The sequence below is a fragment of the Manis pentadactyla genome, chromosome 2 (genome assembly GCF_030020395.1).
Source record: "Manis pentadactyla isolate mManPen7 chromosome 2, mManPen7.hap1, whole genome shotgun sequence".
Lineage (NCBI taxonomy): Eukaryota > Metazoa > Chordata > Mammalia > Pholidota > Manidae > Manis > Manis pentadactyla.
In genome coordinates this window covers 127,249,535-127,275,127 of record NC_080020.1, presented here as the reverse complement: position 1 = coordinate 127,275,127, position 25,593 = coordinate 127,249,535, and positions in this window count along the sequence as shown.

Here is a 25,593-nt window from a genome sequence, read left to right as displayed (position 1 = left end):
TAAATAAATAACAAATGTAGTCACAGTATCAGAGTAACTACATTCTAACTTTTTTAAGTGGAAGGACAAAGCCTATATTATAAAAAAAATATTGTGAAGATTTTTCACAGTAAGTTTTTATATCATCAAATTAATGGTTTTAGAAAAGTCATGATCCATTAAAAATGCTTAAAAAGAGCTTGCCAAAGTCCAGGAACTATTCTTCATAACAGTCTTAAGTAGCAAAGAGATAGAAGAAACATACTTCGATATTATAATTCTAAACATTAAAATTAGACTCTTCCTGCAACAATAACACTTCATTAACATACACCCCAAATCTCAGTGGATTCCAACAACCACATTTATTTTCCTGCTGTGATGGCTAAGTTTATGTGTTAGCTTGGCTAGGTTATGGTTATTTGGTCAACACCAGTTTAGATTTGCTGTGCAGGTATTTGTAAATGTAATCGACATTTACAATCGATTTTTAAGTAAAACAGATTACCCTCCATAAAGTGAGTGGCCTCATCCAATCATCTGAAGACTTTAAAAGCAAAGACTGAGGTTTCCCAAAGAAGAAATTTTGCCTCAAAACTGCCATAGAAATCCGGCTTGAGTTTCTAGCCTGTTCACTTGCCAACATTCAACCATCTCATGAACCAATTCTTTATAATTCATCTCTGTCTCTTTTTCCCTGTCTTTGTCTCTCAGTCTCTCTTCCCTATATATATAATATGCATTTACTTTGTGAATATTTATATATATGAATTCATATATGCATGGATATATTTGAAATATATCTGGGATATATATATAAGAAATATTTCTGGGATATATATGCCTCATTCGTTCTATTTCTCTCAGGTTCATATATAAAACACATGAATTCACTGCAGGCCCAGCTTGAAAGGGCACTGGATTCTTACTTACAAGCTTGCAGAAGGACAAGACAAACCACAAAGAGTCCTATTTAAAGCTTCTGCTCAAATTGCATCTAATCACATGTCATTGTGCAAAGCACATCTCTTGGCCAACACAAAATCAGAGGGGCAGCAAAGGACACATCACCCAGTGGAGGAAGGGAGGGAATTATTACTTTTTTTAAGCCTACATATGACAATACCAGAATTCAAATAAAAACTTTTGTGTAAATGAGGGAAAAAAGGAATTCCTCATATATAATTACTTAGGATTACTTTGGACATTTTGATGAGTTAAATAAGGTGGCAAAATAAAATATGTAGTTTAAAAAAACTTTCAAAAATAATAGATCACATTAGTTTTTGTAAGTTAACTTGTATTTGGGGAAATCCATTATCTGATAAATCACACTAAAATACTAGAATGATTCTTAGCTTTCTTTTGGGTGACTGAAGAATATAGATAGATGATTAGATAGGCAGATAGGTAGATAGATAGATAATTATAATTTTTATATTGAAAATTACCAGTTTATATGAAATGTAAAAATGATCTTATTACAAAATGACAAAGAATCTCTAAAATATTTAAAGTTAAGTTCAACAATAAAGCTACTGGACTTTTAAAAAGTATTAAATCTTATTGAAACCCTTAGAAGACATGAACAAGTAAAAATCTATACCCTAATTTGGAAGGGAAGATTTAGTGTATATAAAATATTCAATAATCAGTATACAGATTAGTAGTAGTAAATATATTTGATGCTCTTCAACTTAGCATGTCACATTTTAAATTAATATCTTCAGTTTCATATGGACAGCATATAATGGAAAACTGCCAAAAATACTTTAGAACAAAATATGACTAAAAAGATTTATCTTACTAGATAATAAATTTAGAATAATTAGGACTGTGGTATCAATATTGAGCAAAAGATCTTTAAGATATAACAGAAGTATTTGTGGTGTTGGTAAACCATATTACATGGCATTAATATTTATTGCCCTCTCTCTTGCCGTGTAGCTTTAGGGACAAGGGGGGCAGTATTAGGAAGAGTATGAGTTACTTATTATTGGCTTTATATGCAAGGTTTTCAAGAAAAATGAGCACAAGCACAGAAAAGAACCAGTTTTCCAGATGAAAAGGGATAGAACATACAAATGCAATGTATTTTAGAAAAGCAAGATATGGAGGTGTGTACATAATATAGTCACTTATTATAAGATTTGTAAAACAGAAAATGTAAAGAAGTCTATGCATCATACAATTAGTTGTATTAGAAATATGTGAAAAATGAGAAAAGATGCATGATATGGGAGGATTTTGGTTGTGTTGTTTACTCTGATGGACAAAGAGGGGGAGGAGTTACACAAAAACAACAGTAACAACAAAGATCCTGAATATTTTAAGTAGGAAAGGTCAAACCACAATCTCCATAGTTCATTGTCTGCAGGATGAAGGGTGGCTGAAGGGGAGGATGCTCCAATAGGCAGATAGGAAGCTACACTGTGGAGTTTACTTCATTGTCCCTGAACGCCAGGTTGACCAGAACTTCTGAGAGAAATCTGGCCCTAACTGAAGCAACCTTACTAAACACACAGAGGGTGATGAACACAAAATTCCTCTTCTCAAGATTCTACTTACCTAAGTCTTTCTCGGCTGCCACATCAAACATATTCCATTTAGTTCAAGACAGGTCCACTCTTTCAATAATATGCACTGAGGGGCCACACTGCTCCAGTCAGTGTACTGAGCCGGGGGATAGAACGTTGAACAAAACAAGCATAGTTCCTGTCATCCTAGCATAATTCATAGTACAGAATGATAGTAAGCAAACAATTACAATAAACTCTTGGGAAAGCTCTGAGATTGCAAATGCAGTGTTTAGAAGCACATATTCGAGACACATACCTCAATTACAGTGGGTGAGTGAAGATATCCCAGAAGGAGTTGGTCCAATTTGAGAACTAAGTGATAATATTTGTACTCCATGGTTATCCAATATAACACCACAAATAATGTTCATGAACAAATACCACACTTAAGATGCTCCCTCTTCATTCTAGAATGAGAAATATGTTGATTTCAGACCTTGAAAAAAAAAAACAGAATAACAAAATTAATTAAAGTGAAGCCAGGATCCTCATTGCAGAGAAAGAGTATTCATTAATGGATGACAGAGTGTTCAAAGCCTTTGCTTTTTCCTTATTGTAAGAATCAAATAAATGCATATTGTAAGAACCAGGGTATAATTTAAATACGGGTCAAAAGCACTAAAGAGACAAATTAATGTTATAGAAATGTAAAGTTTGTGGCATTGAGCTCAAACTTGGAGTTCTTCCCCTCTAAGTAGAAGTATAGGACAAAGAAGAAAATAATGAAATAAGCAATTATAAGTTTAAAAAATGGAATAAGAAATTCCACAAGAAGAGTCCACATAAGACAGGACTGAAAAATAATCACACCTTGTATAGAAAAAAACTTAGACATCTGAATTTGGAGATGAAAGGACTCATTGAAACAGAAGGAAGTAGCCTAAAGCTGTATAAAAATATTGTGAATTTTTGAAATCCAGGGATAAAGAGAGAAGTATGCACGCATCTCAGTAAAGATGACACACACACATAGACAGTTATACTTATTATACATATTAGTGATATAAAAAGGGTAATTAAAAGGCCTCAACTGTATTTTTTCCTTTTTGAGGAGAACCCAGAGGCAGGACCAATCAGTCTCATTCTGAAGTTAAGCAAGCTGCTATCAACAGGACTGCAAGTAGCAACATTAATTTCAAACACACCCTTTCCCGTGACCCCAGGTTCTCAGTCACTGTAGGAAGTTTCATGGGTACATGTAGGTCTTATTTCAGAGAATCAAGATATTGTCTGAGCTAGTCCATATTCATCATGACCCAAGGAGCACTGTTTAATGACCTGCTGATCTTTGGTGGATGGCCAATAATTACTGGGGACAAAAAAATGGGCCAACAAGCCGCTCCCATGCCCAGTGGCAACAGTCCATGGCCCACTTGTTCTAGTTTACAAACATACGACCCAAAGGGGCACAGGTCATTCCCATGTGGGATTTGTGGTTAACTTGATTTCATCTGATATATTCAGAGGCCTGTTGTGATCTTGCCTCTTTCACTACAAGAAAAATGAACCTACTTTTTGCAAGAGCTAGAAAACTGGTGTATGGTGGCATCTTCACCTCAGAAACATAGAGTCCTTTCCTTTGTGTCCAGTCTCTCAGGGGATGTAGTGCCGTGTCCAGAGTGATGGATTCAGTGAGCAACTGCAGCAAAGCAGGCAGTGCAGGCTGGATCCTTAGGTTGCTTGCAGTTGGTCTGTAGCATACAAGCATCCATGTGAGTGACCCAGCCACTCAGCCTACAGTCATGGTCATGACCCCGAAGAGAGAGATTCAGAACAGCTACTCTGTAGACTTCCAAGTAGTAGACTAGATGGGGGGGTGCCACAGACCACAGCCCAGGTGTTAGCAGTACACCGGCCAGGTCCTTATGAATATTTTCTAAGGCAAGGGAAATGATTTAATTCATCCCATTGAGCTGACAGCTCTTAGCACAGTCAGCATTACAGAGTTTTCTCACTTGTACGCGACTGTCGCTACCACCCAAACGTCAGCAGCAACTTTTATCTTAACCAAGTGTTGGTCCACCAGGACCAGGCATTTAGGAGAATCTCTGTACGTCAAGGACCTCAAGGAGCTCATGGTTTTGCTTCAGACAGTGGAATGAGGGATATAAAGCTCACCCAAAAGTTGCAACCACCGTGCTTTTCATGTAAAATTGAGAGATTCTAAGCCTGAGTTGGTTGTGCTCTTGAATACAGAATTTCCATTTTACACCAAGGACTATAGGATTCATCCCATAGTAAATTGTTGAATCTGAGTCAACTCACCTGTACGTGGGTCAGTTCCATAAAGCCAGTTAACATAGTCACCTTTACTTATTTTTTGAAGTGGTGTACTTGGGGGCTGTATCAGGCAGGTGGCGCTATTCTCCTGGGAAATGGCTTCTCTGAGTTTCCGCAGCATCAAAGCTGAGATTCCTCTTTATCCTCCTGAGATTCTGTATTTCTCTGACAGACCGGCCTGATGTGGCAAAGAGCATTTCACTATATGCTTATATGTGGCTGTCTTTGAATTGGGAAAATTCCCCCTTAGACCTGACGGAACGCGAAGCGCCAGCTGTGAACACCAGGAACATTACTGTCAGGTTCAATGCAATGTACAGCAAAACTACTTTCAGTATGCCTCCAGGTCCCACAAAAAGACCACTTAAACTTCCCTTCACCACTGCACAGGCCTATTAATTGAATTTGAACACTTTAATCCCACAAGACAGACCAAATTGTTAAACACATGTGTGAGTTTGGTCTGGTGGGAAGTAAAGGGTGGCAGGGAGCCCCAGAGGGGATGAGGGGAGGCGGCGGAAAGGAAACTTAAACTTCTGGCCACTTTCTCTCTGCCTTTGCACAGGCCACCAGAGTTTTGACCTGAGGTCCTCAATGTTTTCTGACATTCCTGTTCCCAAAACTCTCTTTTCTCCCTGAGACAAAGGACTCCAAATGCAACAGACACATAAATTTGAGTTCTGCCTTCTCAACATTTCCATGCCCAGCCTGGGGGGTGCATGTGGCTTTCAGTGTTCTTTGGGGACAGGAAGATCTTGGCTTAGTTACCTTTCTTCTTAAAGCAATGAGGAGAGGTAAGGATCAGAGGAAGCCCAGGGAGAGGGTGAGTCCATGCTCTAGTAATCTTTGTCCACTTGGCCTCCATCAAAGGAGCTACTAATAACGCTTTGTTCACTCAGAGCTCTGTACTGAATTGTATGCCAGTCATTGCTGACACCATTTATTCCACCTTTGGGGACTTCCTAGTTCAGTAGCCACAGTCCTGTTGCCTTACAGCTGGGGCTACGGGGCTCTACCCCTTGTCGTAGTGACACACCCCTTCCTTCTCCCATCCAGAGGAGTGGGACAATAACCAAGACACCAATCGCATGGGCCTGTTTCAGTTCTACCTCTCACCAGTCATGTTTTTAAGCAGTGAAGACAGGGACAAAGCATTCTTCCTCCCCTGACTCTGAACACACACACACCTGGGCAATGGGATTCAGGGAGTTTTCCTATATCATCAAACCCAACCTGTGAAGCCCTCTCACTTGTTCCAGAAAGCAACATCTCTGTCAGCATCCCATTACTGTCACCGAAACTTCTATGTCTGATAATTTGATTTTGCATTAAACATTTCTAAGCTAATAAATTAGTCTACGATAGTTTCAGAGATGCTGGCACAGAGACAAAGGACTTTATTCCTCGTGGCCAGGAAGCAGCATGACTATCACATTTGCATTGGTTACCCTTTCCCGGGATGAGAACACAGAGGGCCCCATTGATCTCACACATGCGGAGGGCTTGTGTCACAGCTGAGAAACACTGCGCTTGGGGAATTCATCACTTTTAAAGTAGTTGATAATCAAGCTTGCCCTTTGTTCACTCATCTCTCAGAGTTGCTTGTTGTAAACACAACTGCAAAAAATGGTGCAAAAAATCCCAAGAAAAGAACATTCAGCATCTGTGTTATTGGTGTACCAGCACCATGGAGAGCCTGAGAGATACATGGAGAACTGCCTACTCCAAGAGGCGCACTTACTACTTCCCATGTAAAGTAAGTGTTTCCATGTAAAAGACAGTGTTCCTTACTTTTCTGCCCACTGAACAAGGGCCCTCTCTCTCACCTTCCTTTAAATCCTTATCCCCAGACTCCTGCAAGTCCAGAACTCCAAAGAAATTTCTTTGAGGCTCTTCTCGGTTTTGCTAACACTCTCCTCAAATTCCTACCACCTATACCCCACTTCCTCCGTGGTTCCAAAACCTCTGCCACTTTCTGAGTATTTGTTACAATAACACCCCACTGCATTAGTAGACATTGTTAAATGTATACTTGGTAAATATATATTAGTTAGGCATTGCTATGCAACAAATTTCCCCCAAAGCTTAGCAGGCTTGACAATAGTTACTCATTATCTTACACACGGCTGGAGAGTCAGAAATCTGGGGATGGCTTACCTGGGGAAGTGTGGCTCAGCCTTCTGGTTAATGTCAGCATATTGCAATCAGCCTGTCAGCTGAGGTTGCTGCATGCGAAGGTTTGACTGTGGATAGAGGATCCATTTTTTAGACGGCTCACTCACATTACTGTTAGTAGGCAGCTTTAGTTTCTTGTTGGTTATTAGAAAAAGGCCTTAGTTCCCCACTATTTGAGCCTCTCCTCAGAGCTGCCAGCCTTTTTCTCACACTATGGCAGCTAGCTTATTGCAGAGCAATTGATCTAATAATGAAAGGCTGATCCAGTATCAGAAATCACTGTCATCCCTGATTTATGCCCTTTGTTGGAAGTGAGTCACTAAGTCTAATCCACTTTCCAGGGGAAAGGCATTGATTTCCATGTCTTAAAAGGAGGTATTTCAAAAAACTTGTGGCTATTTTTAAAGCTAACATGTTGTATGAGTTTATCATGCTTTCTTTTATTAATCTTCAATTTTTAATATTTGTATTGTGTATATTTTTAAAAATTCTTATAATAATGCAATAACAGAATGTTCTGATAGTCCATAAATAAAAATCAACATGCATCTATTAATATTATCTGAAAATAAATTCCTGGATTTAAATTTGCTTGATTTGTATTAAGAATTAGCTCCTGAGTCTTAATATAAGGAAGGAAATTTCAGGCAAATGTGAGTGTACAAAACTGCAAAGTGCAAGGTTAGGAAAATGCATATTTTGCTATAAGAATCATTAATAATTTTTTTAAAGATGAGGTTATTGATGTATATTGAAGATAAACTGTCTTATATTAATGTGTCATCTATGTTTTAGTTAGTTTGAAATTTATATAGGTAGTATCTCATCCCTAAGAAATATGAAGCTTTTTCCCTGTGGAATACAAGGAATTTTACTATTTATCCATCATGGATCAGTTACATTTGATAAATAATATTGGTAGTCTCTAACCAGCACAAATATTTTCAACCACTCTTCTTAAATGGCCGCCTCCTAAATTACTAATCATTAATTCAAATAATTAATTTACTAAGTTCCTGTATGTTTCTAAACAGATGAATGTATGTATTTTGAAATTGAAACATTCCATGAAATAATTTACTTAATCTGTATTAAAATGTATGCTCTTTTTAAGCACCGGATCAAATAAAAACCAGAATCTACAACACTCAAAAATAGGTATACTATCTCTAGACCATCCAGTTTAGATTTTGACTTGTCTTTGGAACTCTCCTTTGTACTTGTTCGATTTCTCCTCAAAATTAAAGGGACATCCAATGATAGTTCAACAAAGAGATGAGCTCTGTGCACCAATTTATTCACAGCAGAAGCTAGTGTAAATAGCTCCTATTATCCTCTTGCTCTTTTTGTAGATAACCACAGAGATAAGCTTCAAGCAATTTTCAGTTTATGTTGTTTGGTAAGTATTTTGAACTTCCTAACTAAATTTAAATACAGAACAAAAGTGATAGCTGAGATGCAAAATTAAAATCGTATTTTAAAATTTCAATTTATAGCTAGCATTCACAAAAATGTAAATAATTTCTCATCATATCAGGATCTATTCCTCTGTTTCACATTATACTCTACAACTAGCATATATTTCTAAGTTTCTCAGTTGTCTTTATAGACTGTGAAAAGGATTGCAAGAGTATGGGGACTGTAATAAAAGGAGACTAAGATAAGTCAATTTTAAAGAAAACTTCAACTGCCCTGGGCACTTTTCTAGGTAAGGAAGACGCATAAGCCATGAAAATCACATAGTCACTGTTCTCATGGATCATATATTCTAATAGGAAAACAGGATATAATAAAAGATGGGGGAAATACATGAAATGTCACATGGAGGTAAGTTGTATGCAGAAAAATAAAACAGAAATTCTTAGGAGTAGGTTGATATGATTACATTTAAATGGGTGGCCAGAAAAATCCTCATGGAGAGCATGATAGTTAAACAAGGACTGAAAAAATGTCAGGGAGTAAGCCAAGGAGATGGAGCAGAGCCTTCCAGGGAGTGCACCCCGAGGCAGATGGTCCAGCTGTTTTCAGGACAGCAAATAGTGACAGTGGAGAAAATCAGGCAAAGGGTAGGAGTTCAGAGAAATGAGTGGCACTGTTTGTTGTTCACCTAGATGCGCTGAGGAAAAGGAATCAAGAATACATCCAAGATAAGGCTCAAATTAACTAGAAGGATATGGTTGCCCTAAACTGGGATGAGGAATATTGTGGGTGGGGCTGGACTGGCGAGAAAGACCAGGAATTGAGTATTGAGCTAGTGAAGAGATCCAAGTACCCAAGTAGACATAAAATTTGAGTTCAGAGATGAGGTAGGGAGGGAAGCTGTAGATATACGTGCATATATATATATATATATATACACATACACACACATACACATATATATTATCAAATATAGATACACACATATATATACATATTATCAACTATAGATTTCCATAAATAGATTTATTTGCTAGTTTTGGAAGGAAGATTCAGCTCTGAACATTTCAACATTTCATAGAGTAACATACAGTACATACATTAGATTGGAAGATGTCCTATATATATTAGATTGTATTTTTTGTCAGTGTATTTCTCTTTGTTAGTTTTTGCCTACTGGGAAAACAGTTACACAAGTTTCATAGTAGTGGAGTGATGATTAAGTTTGTGTGTCAACCTGGCTAGTCTATGATGTTTAATTGTTTGGTCAAACACTATAATCATATATAAACATATAGATGTTAATATGAAGGTATTTTGTATATGTGATTAGCATCTGCAGCCAGCTGAATTTTTAAGAAAAGAAAATTACCTCAATTGGATGGTGAACTTCATCCAATTGTTGGACTAGGTAAACAGTTAGACATGAACCAAGAGTGAGCGCAGGCTGATAAGAAAAACACAGCTCAAACCTGAGGCCAAGGCCAACTGGGGCCTTGCATGAACATCCTAGGTCTGTGGTAAACACATCCTGTATTGCCACCCAGTGACATGCTCAGATCACAGGAGAGTGGCAGAATTTGACCACTATAGGATCCTCCACTACAGGTACTCTACCAGTATGGGCAACTCAACCAAAATGAGCATGTGCATAGCATCAGATACCAAATGGTACATGCGGCCCCCACCCAAGTTCTTGCAAAGAACAGCACATATGGTTATTAGCCCACTGCCCCATCCAGGGGCATATCGTAGGTGAGACTAGGGTAGCGACAGACTAAGAATCAGGACATCATAATGGCATAAAAGCCAGAGTTAGTAACAAAATGGCACATGCGGATCTTCTCCAGTTACCCACTTGGACCCCTCCAACAGTACATTCAACCTAATAAACCCGTTATTGCTTCTACTTGCTGTCTGGTTTCTTGACTGAATTCTTTACAGAAGACAAGGACTGGGGAACCCAATGCACTCAGCCAGACACCTGAAGGTTCTTAAGAGCAGAGACTGAGATTTCTTGGGTCCACAAGAATTGTGACACAGAACTTCTGCCTGTTTTCAGCCTGCCAGATTTCTGACTCAAAGCTATGTCAAATCCTGTCTGAAATTCGAAAGTGAGAAACTGTCCAATGATTTTAGACTTGCTTCCTCCAGAATTGTGAGCTACTTCCTTAAAATGAATGTCTTTATAAAGTAAATAAAATAAAAATCTTTATAAAGAGATTATTTGAAAGAATGATGTACATATCCTATTCTGTTTTTCTGGCAAACCCTGACTGATATTAGCAGTCAAATCAGGTGCCTGGTTTTCATTATCCCTTCTCTTTTTCTTGCATATCACAATGCTGATACACAGATTGCATTCAACTTCAATAAGTAGTTGGAGAATACTAGATTGTTTTTAGGACCTGAAAGGACTTAAAAGTGTTGGAAATGCAGGAAGACTTAAAGTTCCTAACATTATTATGAGCTAGACCCAGAATAATTCTTCATATCCATCAACCCCTCATAATATGTACTCAATAAATATTTTTGAATGCTAAATGTATTATTTACTAAGTTAGTGAATAATAAACAATTGTTCTCATTTATTTATTTTTTCCCTAAAATATAGCACGTCAAAGTAAGGGTGAAAGCAAGATTATGCATGTGTAGGCCTGGAATAAAGTCAAGATCAAACAACTATTGTTGTAAACCACAACAAATGTTATACATAGACAACCTTATTAAGACTGTTTATGAAATGTTCTCACAAGTAAGGTGAGTAATACCACTTATATAATTGATAAAATAAAAAAATTTAAATTACTAAAATGAAATATACTATTCCTTTATAGTAAACTGATTATTTAATATTAAATACTGTAGAGTTTAATTTTGGGGTGACTCCTGCATTTATATGGTAGATAAATCTGTTACTAATGTAAATTAGATCACTTTAGCCTCTTTAGAATATGATTGGAGTAAGAATAGCAAATTTTGACAGTCATTTAAATAATACAGGTAGTCTAAGTGACTTTTTTTTTTTTTTACATATTTGTCCACCATATATTTTACTACATTTTTAAATAATGTTAAGGCCTGGTATTAACATCATACCAATATGAATGTTCTTTTAACTCTTTCTTCTATATTTTTTCCTTTTAAGCCAAACAATTGTTTTCTAACTTATACACCTTTATTGCTCTATTAAAATCAGGTCTGAGTAATATCTCACCAAATTCATCTCATTTTTCAAGAATTGGTGAATTAGCCATTATTAATGTAGAGTGGATTTTCCAAATAACCTGGTCCAACATTGAACTGGTTGCTGTTCATTAACATAATCATTCCCAAATCATTAATTTCTTATATATTTTCTAAGTGATAGAAATGATACATGAAATAAATTTTAATGTTTAACACTATATTTAAAAAAATTTCTAATTAAAAATATATACATTGATTTATAGTTTTTATTTTTTTATGTTGCTCATATATAGTAAAATAAGCAACTTTTCTTATGACTAATTTCAAAGTTTATGCAAGTGGACAGTGGAAACTTCTGCCTAAATTTCTCAGATAGTAATTTTGAGGGGATATATTTATAATCAGCTATTGTTATTGACATCTTTTATTTGTTCCCGATTAATCCTACCATTCAACAGCTACAACAACAAAAGAACTCAGGTAAGAGCTTTAAAAAGTAAATTTATTCGGATTTTATAAAATAAGATTTCTTTTTCAAAGTCAGCAAGTTAAAAATGGCAAATACTTCTTTTTGAGCATGTAACAGGTTTTATTGTGATTGAAAAACAAATAAAGTAATATATATTTTTTTGTATTTGGAAATTACGTACAAGATTGTACTTTGCATAATATGGGATACTTGATTAAGCTATACCCTTGGTGAAATTTACACCTGATGTGGCTGCTCAATTTTGAAAGGAAACAGCTGTTTTCGTAATGTTCCTGTGGTTTTATAAACACAATATTTCCTTTATGAGACAAAGTGGATTCAAATGAGCTCTCTCAACTCCCTCCAGAAACAAATTTCTCAAATGTTTTGTAACTTACTATTGCTTGATAAATGTTATGTTGCAGATTATTCTAGGTGCTCTGCCTAGGGCTCCTTAAGCGCTGCCATGTGCTTGTTTATTTTCTTCTCAGGCTAGGCAACTGCTTTAACTCTAAGTCATAAAGAAGAGAAACAGAGTGGGAAAAAACACATTTGCTATAATACTTTGTTGACTGAAAAGGAAATTGGATTTTACCTATAGCAAAGGAGGTCACAAATACTATTGTTAAATGGGCTAAGTATACTTACTTAATAAGATATGAGCCTAAAATGGAAGAGTTCTTTAATCCCAACCCCCAGCAAATATGCAACAACATATTTTTCATAGCATTTCCACATTTGGTAACCTTAAACTTTTATTATAACTTTGATGGATTGTCTTCCATATTTGTTTTTGACCTTGCTATATAGATGAAGTACACTTGTTTAAACACAGAAATCTTTATGTAGGAAGTAAAAGTTATTTATATTTGACATACATTTCTGGAAGTGATTTATAAGGCAGCTAAAATGTATTAAGCCAATGTCGAAAGGAGAACTTTGTTAAATAGGCATGAACAGTTCATATGCTGGCAAGAATTCCAATTTGGTCTTTAAATTGCTTTAAGAATCATTGTGCTTTAGAAGAACTGAATGGAAAGTACAGAATATAAAATTAAATTTAGAATTGTGTAGTGTATCAGGCAGCCTGCATTTTGAATCCACATCCTGAAATATAATAACATTACCTAGTATCAAACTTGTTTCTTTTAATAGCTATAGATGCCTTAGTGCACATGAATTGTCTACATAATATATTATGCATATACTATAATCTTCTTGATAATGTACTCTAAGTTTCCTAAGGTTATATTGAATAATATAGGAGGAAAAAAAAATTTAGCAGGAAAATACGAATATGGGAATTTTAGAGTCAATAAATAGATGAATATATACATATATGTATATGACTAAAATTGAAAAAGGTAATAAATATGAAATGACTTAGTGTATAACTCTTAGTAACTTCATGATAAATCATTATAAATACTAGTTTTTTCCCTTGCAAGAGAATATGAGAAAGAAGTATGAGTGAGAAAATAAAGGCAGAGTTTGGAAGTTCTAAAATCTCAAAAGAAAACAGTAGTGAATGTAAACACACTTCTTAATGAAACTTACATGTTGGATCACAGAAATTTATTTGTCCTGTGAAGATCTATATATTTGAATATTGCCTATATTCCACTTCTCACATTATGCTTTTAATCCATACATTTCAAATTACTTGTGTCATCCTTTACTTCAATGGCCACATTACAATTTCCAGAAACTCACAAACCTGGGAAGTCAAATGTACCCATTCTCTATCCTCACCAGTCTTTGTACCCCTATTTCAGATGATTAAATTTCCAACCAATCTGGAAACTCTTGGAACAGAATTTGCCTCACATCAGCTTCCATCAAAATCCATCCCACAGCTGGTTTGCCTACCGTCTTGTGGATTCTAGTTGTTACAGCTGTTACAGTGGCTCTCCTGTTCTCCTTGTAAAGCCACTACATTCTTACCTACAACACCTAAAAAGGGATATTCCTAACATGCAACAGGTTTTATTGATGGTTGTGTTTACCAGTGGTAGTTCTGTACAGTGTAGCAAAGGATGTGATTCAAAATTGGAATTGCTTAGAAATATACCTGCTGTGCCTCGGCACAATAAATTTCCTGTAAGGCCTGAGATGTTATTCATTTCCTACAGTGATTTTGCTCAGTTCCTTTCTTTCTACACAAACCCTCTTTCTCTAAATGCTTCTCACTCGTTCAGTGCTCTGTAACTGTTCCTTGAAGCCCACTTTTGGGAAATACCAAATTCATATTAATTTCTTTGTTTAAAACTTTCCTAGTTATGCAATGCTTAGTATGTTTATTTTTATCAAAAAGGACTTGCTTTACTAAAAGTAATATTGTCTTCCTATAGGTATCAATTAAAATATTTTCCTGTTATACCTATTTATGCATTGATAATTTAAAATATTAAAAAATCAAATGTTAGGGTCAACATATGATCAAAGAACATATAGTTCTTAATCCATGGCTGAATATTTTATATTATATAATATTGATATGCTTGAACTGGCAGATTCCATTCTGCATTTTTAATTTCAGTTTACTAAAATGATTTTAAGAAAGAGTAAAGGCAACTTTTTTCTGTTAATGAAAGAAGATAACAAACTCCTGGACTGTTGTCAAAGGCAATGCCATGTCCAGTTTTGATGGTAACGCTATAGGTTTCTCACTATTGGCTGACAGCAGTACCATTTAACATTATGAGCTTGCTTGCTGCCCTTATTTACAGCATAAAATAATTTTTAAAACCCTGGAAAGGTACAAGACATATTTATGGAATGCTTTTCGTCCTTTCAAAAGTTCACTTAAAAAAAACATAAAGTTTTGAAATGTAGAGAGTGTTTAAGAGAGTGAAGCCATAATACTAACAATGTTAAACTCTCAGAAAGATTGTTGGGGGCAGGATGGAGGAATAAGCATCCCAGGGGATTTCTTTTTGCTTTACACTTCTATTTTTTAAAAAACAATTTTTTTGTTTGTTTCTGGTTTTGTGTTTTGTCTTTCTGTGAGAACATAACCACCGAAAGTGCATAAAAAGAACCGAAACCAGGCTGTTGGGGAGAATCACCCACCGAGAGAGAGAATGTGGCCAGTCTCCCAGAAGGCTCTGTGTTCCCAAGCCAATCATGTTACACACTGGCCTTTTCAGAAGTAACCATAATCCTAACTTTTGCAATATCCATTTCCCTGCTGTACTTTATAGTTTCATTTCCTCTGTTTGGGAACTTAATATAAATTTAATAGCAAATAGGTTCTTTTCTGTGTCCATTTGTTCAAAATTTTCTGAAAGACTTAGCTACATGATTGCATGCAAAATTTCCTCATTTGTCTTAATACTTTTCTAATGTTTGAAAATGCACAGTTTAGCTATATATTCTGCTGTTGATAAATCTATATACATATATTTATACGTAGGTTGGGAAAGCAGCTGTCTTGTGATCTCTTACTCTTCAGGAAGGAAAGAAGACATAATCTTATAGTCATGTACATATGTTAATAATAGAAGTTCTGATACACAGTGATTTTGCTCAGAAATGAATCCTTATGTAAGGGATGCTTTTGGTCAGAGGGCTCACTCTAGTTTAAAATTGTTTATAGTAAACCAATGTAGTATCCGCAGATTTACAAAGCAAGTCTCCCAGGATATTTTTACATGAGCTCTGTAAATATCTGAATATAAATAACAAAGTTTCATAACATAAAGGGGTTCCTTCTGTGAGATGTCTGTGGTCCTCATTTAGAGACTTCACCTTTCATTCTCAGCAGTCAACATGTGTCCGAACAGAACATATCTGGGAAGCTGTGTGGATTTTCCTGGTTCTCTCTGCACTTCTCCTGGGCTGCTTCATTGTGTGTATCCGAGAAATGGTTTAAAAAATGTGTTAATTGGATAAGATCTTGGATTTGTGTGAGTCTGATCATCACAGTCAATCCATGATATTATTTGTAATGTCAAGAACAGACAGCGCTGCTGGGCTGCACACACACATTCCGGCTGCTGTGAAGTCGGCTGCCAATGGCGCACAACTGCGCCTCATCTACAGACCGGCCCCGGCTGTGGGAGCCGTTTGCCTGAGAAGTCCGCGTGGGATTTCTCCAACAGCCACCCTACAGCCTTCCCTCTCCATATTCTCTTGAAATTCTACCTCATACTCAGTCCTATAAACTCCCCTCCTTCTTCCTTCTATTTTATCCTCAGTTATTAGAAGGTTAAATGATCTTTTCTGACGTCTTTCCCTCTTCTGCCTTTAACCCAGCTTTTCATGTCTGTTTCTCTATATAAGGCTGGCACATAATGTAAGGTTGATTCATAAGTAATTGGTATTAATTAGGTAAGTAATAGTAGTTGGTAATTGGTAATAGTAACTGGTAAATTATTTTTATTCTAAATGTTATGTTGTTTACCTTTCTTATTCATGCATTTTGCTATTTTTCTATCAAGGCCTTCATGTTTTCATTACTTTGTAAGTCTGCATATTATAAAGACTTTAATTACTCTGCTCTATTATCTCAGAGATGGCCCTTCATTCTATACCTCCAAAGACAGATTTTTATTATTTTATGCTGTTTCCTTTTGCTTTTTTGTTTTTTAACATATGTAAGCATATTTAAGTTTGAAATCTCAGAGGAAGTGGCCCTTAATATCCTTGTGTTTCCCTAATTCCCAGCCTTTCGTACAGTTAGGCTGATTGTGGATTTGCTCTTATTAGTAGAATGAGTATCATATACCACTTCCAGATGACTCACTGGTAGGAAAGTTCTCTGAGATGGCAGAAAGAAGCCCAGACAGCAGCCGGGGAGAGCTTGATTTTCATTCGATGAGAAACAAGCAAACAGACAAAAACCTATCACTGGGCTGAGATTTCAGCATTGAATGGTTAAAGCAGGTAGCTTCTCCTTCAAACTACAGGCCAAATATGGATTTTCACAGCCTTTGAGAAATGGCAATGATTATGAGAATTAAATGTACAAATTCTCTTTATTTGCATCATATGATGTTACAATCTATGTACAATGTAGAAATGAATAAATACAAGGATGTCTATCACAGCCTTACCTGTCATGATATAATGGAAATAACATGGATGTGTACCATGTTTAAGTATGTTTTAATATACCCATACTATGGAATATTAATCAACCATTAACATAATGAATTTGTTCTATAACAAGTAAACAGGAGAATTTTTCATGATATTTTTAGCAGTGGAGTAAAGGTAGAACATTCAAAGAAAGTACATCATGTATCTAAAGTTCCCTAAAGTAACTGTGTATGTGTGTGACTATCACAGAAAAGTTAATAGGAAGATTCATGGCAAATTGCTGATTCTAGTTGGAGGAGACAGAAGGAAATGATGGCGTGCAGGACACACAGAAGGATAATATTACTGAGACATCTCTAAATTAGTGCCTGAACAAAAGGAAGAAAGAGAAAAGAGAGAGAGAGAAGAGAGAGAGAGGAGAGAGGAAGGGGTGGGGGAAAATTACAATACCTTAGCTACGTATACCTTGAAACAAGTCTTTGAGAAACAACTTTTCAAGCAGTTCTACAAACTGGGTATTATATGCATAGTTGAAAAAGTACACCTTATATAGGAGGGAGGTCACAAAGCTGTTCACTAAAGAATATAAATTTTCTGAAGATTCCTCTTGTCTATTTTCTTGGCTTTTTCATCATTTCATGGAGGAAAGAATATGGACCTCTTAAATCACTGACCCTATATACTTCCTACTTGTACTAATTGACTCAAATTTCCCTCCTTGAATAAAATAGGCTTCTCTGATGATGAATATTGCCTTAGTTCATTCAAGCTGCCTAAAAAAAATACCACAGAGTAGATGATTTATAAATAACAGAAATGTATATCGCACAGATCTGAAGGCTGAAAGTCCGAGATCAGATACCAGCATGACTGGATGGCGTCCCTCTTCCAAGTATCTTCACATGGCAGAAGGGGCTGGGGAGCTCCAAGGCATCTCTTATAAGGACACTAATCCCATGATCTAAGCACTCGCCAAAGGCCTCAACTCCTAACACCATCACGTTGGGGTTAGGATTTCAACATTTGTACTTTGGGGGAACATGAACATTCAGATCATAGTGAACATCCAACTAAACATACAACATATGTTCTTTCCTTCTTCAAAGTGGCCTTCCTTTAGGTTAACCATTAAAAAATATATATTTAACAATTTATTTCATTCTTGAAAGCAGAAATATATTTCTAGTCGTACCATTTTTCTGACATACCCCCATATTCATCCATCATTTATTGATTGGGTAACTGTGCTGTTGGAATAGAACTATGCAGGTCAGGGAAAATATCCTGAGTAGGGAAGATTATAAATTAATTCTTATAAATCATCAGGTATTGATATATCATATGAATAAAAATATAGTAGGGCATAGGTATAAAAGTGCCTTTGGTAGAGAGTGTTTCTGTTTTATAGAGACTGGTCAGGAGACAGCTCTCTTATTGGATAAATTTCATGGAGACTTGATGATAGAGATGAGTTATACACAAGACTTTCTTGGGAAAGACAATTTCAGGAGGCAAGAATCACAAATTTAAAGATTCTTGGTTAAGAGATTGCTTTGCCACAATGCAGCATATTGGGCAGTGGGGAGATTTGAATTGTATGAAGTATAAGAGATTATGGCATGATAGTAGGTAAAGTTGGGCTTTTGAGGTCATTTTAAGGACATTGTGTCTTACCCTTAGTCCCATGGGAAACCACCTGAAGGCTCATCAGAGAAGGGATATGATATAATATGTTTTTAAATGGATCATTTTGGCTGCTGTATTGATAATGATATATATAGAAAATGTGGAAGTGTGGAGAGAAATGTTTTCAGTAGGAGAGGTAAGACAGAGACTTGTACCAGGGAGATAGCACTGAAAACTGATAAAAAATGGTTAGCTTCTGGATATATTTTGAGATAGACATTACATATTACTGATATATTGTGTATGGGTTGGCAGATTAATATAGGAACCAAGATTTATTTCAAAGATTTGTAGACTGGTAATACCATTAAATAAGAGGATAAATATTGTGAAATTACCAATTTTGGAAGCAACACGAGAGTTTTATTATTATTTATGTAGGTTTGAGATGTCCATTAGTAGTGAAACCTATGAAGTAATTGAATCTGTAAGTCAGACAGAGTTGATGGAAGAATGTATAGAGATTATTTGAAAGTCTTAGCATGGATCATAAAGGCACGAGTGTAAGTGGAGATGATAAGTGTGCTAACTCCCGTGTCCCGTGGCATTCCTGTGCTTGGAATTTGGAGAGGTGAGGATATAGCATGAAAGGAAAATGAGGAGTGTTGTCCAGTGAGGGAGAATATAATTAAGAGGGAGAATAGAATTAAGAAAGGTCGTCATCCCATCCCAGGTCCCCTGTGAAAAGAACTTTTTCTAGAAGGAAGTAATAAACTATTGGTTCAGAAACTGCTGACAGTTTGAATAAGATAGGTATTAAGGATTGAAAATTAGATTAACAATATGGAGCATATTGGAAATTGATAGAGGCAGTTTTGGTGTTACTGTGGGGCAAAGCTTATTTGAAGTAATTTAAGAAAACATGGGAAGAGAGGAAATGTACACAACAGTTGTTTAGAACTACTGAGAGATATTTGGTTGTAAAGGAGAATAGAAAAACGGTATGTTAATCTGCCAGTTGTTAGAAGGGATTTTTTTCCTAGTATGTAAGATAGTAAAGCATGCCTGAAATACAGATACAAATAATTTGGCTGAGTCATAAAAAATTGATGAGGCCAAAGAAAGAATCTAATTGCTAGAGAAATGTTTTCTGGGAGAGAGATTGGGTCCAACGCACACTTGGATTGTCTGACCTTTGACAGGAGTTAAGCATGTGCTCCCTTTGGACTCCATCACCTCTTACTGAATACATTTAGGAACACCTTGCAGGTTTGGTGCTTGAGGACTGACTACTTTAACTTTAATTGTTTTAGTGAACTAGCAGGCCTAAGTGGAGACTGAGAGCTCAAATTGTGGATATTTGTATTCAAATGGGTTTTTCCCTACACTCTTGGAGCTTCTGGGGAGCCACCATCAATACCCACATTTCTCTTTGGAGGTGCCTAGATACTGTTCTTTACATGGCCCGTATGGCCCAGTGTGGTTGCCAGGACTGTCTAGGAGATGATGGGTTTCATTTCTAGTCCTGTGGCTCCAGTGCCTTCTAACACACTTTCTTTCTATTCTCCTATTGTTAAGTGGAGCACTGCCAATTGATAAAAAGATCCACTTTTGTCTTCAAGACCTTGAACCCCTAAATAAAACAGACAGTATTCTTTTATGGATTACTGAAAAAAACAGGGCTTCAATTTAGCTACCTTATCGTCTCTTCATCAGGGCACCAGGTATATTATAGAAGAGCTTTTTTCTTTGTGTGTGTGTGTGTGTGTGTGTGTGTGTGTGTGTGTGTGTGTGTGTGTGTGTGTGTGTTTCTTTTGGCATAAATATGTCATAGCCAATGTTTAGTTTGGGACTGTTTTGTTCTCTACCAACTCTTTTTTTCTTTCATCATTTATAGTGGAATCAGGAGGATTTGGAGGTAATTATGGGATTATAATACTTTTATGAAGTCTTTATTTTTCAGGAAATCCGAAGTATAGGTTTTGAAGCTTAAGTAGGTCTTAACCTTTAATGATTTTTTTATTAGTGATGAAGACAAGAATTAGACAATTTGACCCTATTGCAATTTCATACCATTTATCTCTCAGTTTTATTTCTGTAAATCTGAAATCTAGGACAACTATGTTTTCCCTTTATTTGAGAGAAATAAATCTTTTTGCAAATGTTTACCTTTCATTTTATGCACACAGTTCTGCTGAACTGCTTATCTTCATTTACTTTTATAAGTATGACTAAGCAAATTGTTTCAATCCCTGAATCACAATTAATCTTTCCCTCTGTTATGCTTCCATTATTCAGATTATGATAAAAGTCAGAGTGCTTGTCACTTGACTGCTTCCATTTCATCTTCTACATGGGTGCTTATATTGGGAGGACTATGGACATAGGGATTTTTTTGTTACATAGGTGAGTTTCTGTTACTTCCTTGAAACACAAACGACTATATAAGTACCTATTTTTAAAGCTTTAGTTTTCTTCTAATATTTAAAAATTTTTTTACAGAGATTGGTGAAGTTTCACTTAATTTTTTTCCACCCTCAAAATACTGAGCCCTCTGCCTACCATACAAGAAGAGTTTTGTCTTTGGAGAATGGCTTCTGGATATTTTGCTTTAGCCAGAGTTAAAGACTAGAATGATAATGAGACAAAAAATTCTGGACTGTATGAAATATTTAGATTTAGAGGCATGGAAGATAGATGAAAATGAATAGTTCTTTGGATATTATTAAATCATCAGATTTTTATAGGAAAAGTAGCAAAATGTCATGGAGAATATCACCAATTGCTGGGAGGCTCTCAATAGCTGCCGAAAGAAAACAGAAAAATTTCCAGATCCTGGTTCTGCTCAGACATTCTTTTTAGCAGCAGTTTCTCATAATGCTAATAAATACACACTTGTGAAGAAAACATTCAAATAAACTGTAAATAAATTGGCACTTTGTGTTTTATAATACTCAAGCCATGTGCCCAAATGTGTCAAGCGTTTTGCCTACTTGGTTACACCCACCTTTCTTTCTTTATTTTTTTTGTAGATGAGAGGCCAAAGTGCATCAAATCCACCAAAAATGGCTCCCAGACCTCCGAGCACCTGCAGGCCAAGACTTGGCACAGTGATGCCACTCTGAATGGATACGAATTTTCCTCAATATTCTTTAAAATTGTAAGAGAAAACAGGCTATTAGTTTAAGAAGATGGGAATTACAAGCGGAGAAAGACAAATACTATATGATTTCACTTATTTGTGGAACATAAAAACAAACCAAAATGAACAAAGTAGCAGGAGACTCATAGACGCTGAGAAGTGCCTGATGGTCAGCACGGGGGAGGGCCTGAGGTGGGTGCAGGGGGGGGAGAGGGAGATAAAGGGGCACAAAAATCCTCAGTCATAATGTAAATTGGTCACAGGACTGGTAGTACAGCATGGAGAATATAGCCAATGATTCTGTAATATATTCCTATGTTAAGGTAGTAACTGCACTATGCGGGGTGGGGAGTTAATAATATGGGTGACTGTTGATCCACTGTGTTGTATCCTTGAAACCAGTATAAGATTGTATATCAAGGATGCTTCAGTAGAAAAAGGAAAAGAAAAGAAGACAGGACTTACATTTTTGGATAATTTATGTCTGTGGAATTATTTCTGTGAGAAGAGATTTTAACAAATCTATTACCTTAATTTAGAGAGACAAAGAAATTCTTTCATTAATAGGTCTTAGTTTTTCATCTCTGTTGTGTTATTGCTATGAAATCTTTATAAAATTTAATAGTGCATTTATACTCACTGTACTAATTGTTCTTTGTTAGACTACAATGTCTTAGGGATGCTTTAGGTTAATTGTATCAATGTTTCAACTTAAGAACTATAATTAATACGACCCCTTGATTTCCCTGTGGGCACAGGTGTTCCTGGATATACAAATGAAAAGCTGTGACTAGTTTCATAATTGAGAAGCAAACTTAATAGTGAAGCGCTCAGAAACTCTGAACAGAATAACAATTACTTTGTGGAAAATATAATTCTTAATATAGCAGGAAAGAGGAAGATAATACTGTTGCAGTGATTGTTGAATCTAACATAGACAAGTTGCATTTGAATTGAATTTAGGTGGATGCAAGACTATTAATGGAAAAAAATATTTTAAAAACTCTTACTTCACAGTAATATGGACATGTAATAAAATGAATCTCAGTTGAATGATACACCATTCAAGATGAAAGAAAGTAAAATGAAGGGAATATATCAATTTTGAAAATTATTTTTTAATTTGAGTTGATTCGTGCTTTGGATCTTGTGGAACCTTTAAACATTTCTGCTCATATACTTTAAAAATTCAGGAAATTAGGATCTTCCTGAAGAATAAATGTTTTTTCCAGTAAGTGTGGAAAGAATATCTGAAAGAGACTTTGTGAAAATACCATGTCCACTTAAATTATCTTTTAAAAATAGAAAAAAAAAAGAGCTAGAAACTTTTCCTAAATAGCTCCTTTTTTGTCGGTGATGGTGGAGAGATAAGTAAAGTCTTATTTCTTCCTCTTACTATCTTCTTCATTTATCTATGTTTCACTTAGAAAAAGTCACACATACACAAAGATTTAGACAATAAAATAAAGGCTTCCTTCCCATGACAAAGTACACTGCAAATTAGCAATACTACTTTAGAAAACTCACCATGTGGGAAGTTTATTGGTCTGTTCCTGAAATTCTATAGGCCAGAGATAGTTTATTATTACAGTTCTCATTTTTTTTTTTTTTAGTTGACAGCTAACTGGCTCACATTATTTTTCTTCCACCGCTACCTAAATTCTGAATCTGGTAGGGGAATCACTTCTCCCCTTCTGTAATATCTAGCTCATAACTGGAAAATTGGAACATTCTACACCTTAGCTAAGATCTATAGAGGTGTGAACTCGCTCTCAGCATCCTGCCTCAGTATGATGAGGGGTTCCTCTACTAGGAAGCTATGTTTCATAGACTATGCCTTGGAATTATGGCATTTTTAAGCAAATGAATGATTATCCTCAAGGAAAAGGCATATCTGTGGGGAACATAACTCTGCCAGTTAGAACATTCTAAGGAAATAACAAAGTTCAAAATACCATTTACTGTCACGTGGATTCCCAGTATGTTTTATTCAGGGTATTTTTCAGGAAATAGCTGGTCCTCAAAAAAAAAAAAAAACCTACATGGACTAAGTAATAATGAGAATGGAGATGGCATGGCACCTCCATAGATAACACCAACATTTAATAAAGTGTTTTGATTGGAGTAAAGAAATAAAAATCAAAAGGCAAAAAATTACATTTACTTAACTACATATTACAAAATGGAACAGAAGAAAATTTTGAACAAATACATTTAAGAGATGATCACAAAGAGATTATTAAAATTAGGTACTCAAAATGGAATCTTAAAAAGGGTTATTTGTCACTAAGAACCAGACTAAAATTCATCAGTCTTTCAAAGGTTGAAGGTGCAGCATCCAGAGATTAAGTCTTTCCATGGAGTCCCATGTTTTTAAGGTACAAAATTTCCTTATCCTCAGTTTCCATGTCTACTGCTTCTTGAATTCTTCTCTTCCTCTCCCTTCCTCCAACACTCTAAAGATGCAGAGAGAGCTCTTAAACTTAAAATTTTTTTCCTGAGTCCGCAAGGTCAATTTTGAAAATATGGGTTCAATACACAATGTAAGTATTGAGTGCTTATTTGGGGATTTTTCTCCTGTCTGTGCAGTAAATCACAGCTCACAGGCAGCCCCTATTCTGTCTGCCTAGTTGCCCCCCAGTGAGGATCTTTGGGAACCTGTGCTGTAAACGTCCTTGCATGAGCCTGGAGCCTGTTTTTAATTCCTAGGCATCCTGATATATCTTAATGTTGAAAAATGGGTGTTTCATACAAATGTAGTTTGCACAGTTTATTAGATTTTGCAGAATATTTTATTGAAAAACTGAAGTGTGATTATCTCCACTGTGATAGCTGATAGTGCTTTTGTTTAAAGTGCCTGCTCGCCTGGTCCTTGGATAATACATATGCACACAGTGTTGTGCAATCTTGAAGAAAAGAACAGCATTTTTATGAAATAAATCTAACCAGACTTGGTTGAATTTAGGAAGGACATCAGGGATCCATTTTGATTCTCTTAAAATGAAAGTGCAGAAAATGCAAAGGATAATTCTTTGTTTTACATGGAATACAGTAAGAACTGCTTTTCTGAAACAAAATAATATGTTTGGAGCTGCTACAATATTCTCTTGAAAAGTAGGAATAGGAATATTTGCTAATGCTTATAGAAACAGCTTGCTCTCTAATATAAAATGTCTTTTTTAAAATGTTATCATCTTGTTTTTGAAGGGAAAACCTGAACTAAGTTCAGAAGCTATTGAGTATTTCTACTAAAATATAATGGGCAAAGGAATGTGTACATATACGTTGAAAATTTTATTATATAATAATGACTAGGAGAAAGAACTTTTATGACAAAAAACAAAACTATTAAGATTTTAAATATGGCTGTCAGAAATCCTATTCTAACCTACCTGCGGAAATAAGGAGCATCTCCAGGCACGGGGATTCATGTCAATGTTATTTCACTCTTGGCAGAGGATTTCTAGGCTACTAATGGAGAATACGTTCAGAATACATAAAGTCTCACAGCAAAAAATCATACAGGGTACATTCATGTATTGTTTTAATTTAAAATTTTAACCAAAACTGTATAGCGACGTATTATTATATTTAAAGATGGAAAGTCAACTCCACTGTACAGATGATAAACATCATTCCAGATACTGTATTTATGTCTGGTAATGGTACTTTTTAAGTCAACAAAGAGGACA